Source organism: Meles meles, chromosome 6 (genome assembly GCF_922984935.1).
Source record: "Meles meles chromosome 6, mMelMel3.1 paternal haplotype, whole genome shotgun sequence".
Classification (NCBI taxonomy): Eukaryota; Metazoa; Chordata; class Mammalia; order Carnivora; family Mustelidae; genus Meles; species Meles meles.
In genome coordinates, this window is record NC_060071.1 from 68,305,472 (window position 1) to 68,308,489 (window position 3,018).

Consider the following 3,018-nt stretch of genomic DNA (forward strand, 5'->3'; position numbering starts at 1 on the left):
GTTAATGTAACACCAGTAACTTTATCAAACCAATGATTTTAGGATCTTGGTGGTCCCATAATTAATGATTATGCATATTCATGTCTAATAGTAGTATACTCTTATGGGTTAATCTAGGAGCATAATTTAGGGTCATGTAGGGGTAAAAGCATAAGGAATAGAAAACTTATCAGAAGCATGGCAGATTATTCCACTTTCCGATTTCTCCCTCATCACTGTTGCTTTGGGGACATGTTCAACTTTACCTGGTTCCCCCCAACAAAGTACAGAGTTTGTGAAATGTGCTCTGAGACTAAAGAAACCCCAAAAGCTAGTAAAGTCTTTGGGTCAACACAATGAACAACAAAAGAGCCTATTGTAAGAATTCATTTATTTGACTATCATGGTTGACGTCAGAATTTGTGCATAGGAAGCAAGAATAATGTGTTCCTAGAACTTAAGAGATACAGATACTCTGTGAAACTAGTAACACACACAGTAGATAGAATTAGCTATGTTGTCTAAGAGACATTTGTACTTAAACTTTAGGGGACTGGGTAGCTCTCAAATCAGAAAAAGATGGTATTACTCAAGTTCAAACAGAGTGACTACAGTATATTTTCATGACTAGAATGTAATTAAAGAAAGATGCCATTTTTGGGGGGTGCCTGGGTGGCTCAGTGGGTTAAGCTTCTGCCTTCGGCTCAGGTCATGATCTCAGGGTCCTAGGATCGAGCCCCAAATTGGGCTCTCTGCTCAGCGGGGAGACTGCTTCCCTCCCCACCTCTGTCTGCCTCTCTGCCTACTTGTGATCTCTCTCTCTGTCAAATGAATAAATAAAATCTTTTAAAAAAATAAAGATGCAGCTTTGCGCAGTGGCAGTATCGTAGCCAATGAGGTTTATCCGAGGCGCGATTATTGCTAATTAAAAAAATAAAGATGCAATTTTTTAAAAAGATTTTATTTATTTATTTGATAAAGATCACAAGTGGGCAGAGAGACAGGCAGAGAGAGAGGGGAAGCAGGCTCCCCTCTCCACTGAGCAGAGAGCTCTATGTGGGGCTACATCCCAGAACCCTGAGATCATGACCTGAGCTGAAGGCAGAGGCTTAATCCACTGAGCCACCCAGGTGCCCCAGAAAGATGCAATTTTTAAAAAGTATTATTTGGGGTCACCTGTCTGGCTCAGTCAATAGAGTATGTAACTCTTTATCTTGGGGTTGTGAGTTTGAGCCCCACATGAGGTATAGAGATTAATTTGAAAACTTTTTTTTTTTTTTTTTTTTTTTTAAGGAGGAAGAGGGAGAGAGGGGGCAGGGAAAGAGAGAATCTTAAGCAGGCTACATGCCTAGCGTGGAACCTGACAGCCGGTCTTCACCTCATGACCCTGAGGTCATGACCTGAGCCGAAATCAAGAACCAGATACTCAACCAACTGAACCACCCAGGCACTCCCGCCCACTGGAAAAAAATAAAAACAACAAAACAAAACAAACAAACAAAAACTACTTTCAAGTTAAAAAAAAGTATGATTTGTATTGCATTAATAAAATGTCTCTGGAAGGATACACAAGACAGTTATAACAGAGGTTGTGCCTGGGGCAAGGATCTGGATGACTATAGGACAGGGGCCAGAGGGAGATTTTTTGCTGCATACCCTCTTGCACTTTTAAATTTTGAACATTTGAATGAGTTGCCTGTTAAGCAAATAAATAGTTAAAGACTGCATTTACAGAGGTATGATTGTCAAAATGGAGTTTTTAAAAAGGAAGCCAGTGTGCACAGTTTGTCAGACTCTATTCATCCTGCTCTATCTAAGAATGGAATCAGAATATTCTGGTCCCTGAAAAGCTTATACCTATTGAGGACAAGAATAATTTCCTGGGTTTTGATGGAATATCCTTCTAGAATATTCACCTCCCCCAGCTTCTGAGTTCACTAAGCAACCTTATCATTTCTGGAAACCTTGACATGGGGAAGGGTTCACACTTCAGGCCAAGCACAACTGAAAGAGCTGGAAAGGTGGAGCCCCCATTGTAGACTTCTACATCAATATTCTAGCTTATCCTTCAGAGTCTGGTGAGTTTGGTAGGTAGAGCTCAGTCCTTGCTCTCAAAGTATATTTCCCTTCTTAATGTTCTCCCTTTCCTGTCTTCCTAGTAAATTGTAGGTTTACTGATGAAATCTGGTTTCTGGGCCTGAAATTATGTGAGCCTGGCTCACACTCCCACAATACCATGTTCTCCTAACGCTCAGCACCTGTCACACTGCTGTGGAACTGCCTGCTTCTCTGTCTCTTGCCGGGCCATTGGCTCCCAAAAGGCAGAGAGCCGGTTTCATCCGCCACTGCATCCTGAGCACAGTGCCTGTCACTACACAGGTCCTCCATCAATCTCAATGAAGGAGGTGCTGCCCTGGAAGCCTGGAGTTGAATAACTGAAGCTTTGTCTTTGCTGTCTGTCTTGCAGTCTTCGATTTCAGCATCCTTTATGTCTCTGGAACTCGTCTCACATAACTTTAACTCTCCCCACGATTCAGATGATTTCCAGTAGTTCTAGTACCACTTTTTGTCCTGGGTGTCTGACCTATGTTGTCCAGTACCCTCAGGTCAGAATGTTGGCCCAGGAGCTCTGATACCAATTTTCTGCTATACATGGGCAAGACACTCCTCTTCGCTTAGCCCGGGATTTCTCCTCTGAAATTAAAGGCCCTGGTTACTAGATAATCTCTGTGGTCCCCTCCAGCTCTAAAAATGCTGTGTTTCTACCCTGGGATTTTGTCAGCACCTCAACCTCAGTCTCCTGCAGTGGAACTCACACCAGCCCTTCCTCCTAGAAAGAATTCTATCCTCTTCCCGTCAATTAGGTTTGAAACTCTAGAGACATCTTTGCCTCCTCCCTGTACTCTGGTCCTCCATATCCACTGAGCTGCAAAATCTTATGAAGGCCTCTTCTGCACGGTCCTCTTACAGAGCCTTTTAGGATTTTTATTATCAACATCTAGGTTGTTACTGGCCTGCACGTCTCAGAGATGGAGTCTT

The 3,018-nt window shown here is 42.7% G+C and overlaps 1 pseudogene; it reads left to right on the forward strand.

Moving 5' to 3' along the window:
* Window positions 1–843: 843 nt before the first annotated feature.
* On the forward strand, window positions 844–964 carry LOC123945247 (annotated as a pseudogene).
* Window positions 965–3,018: the final 2,054 nt, after the last annotated feature.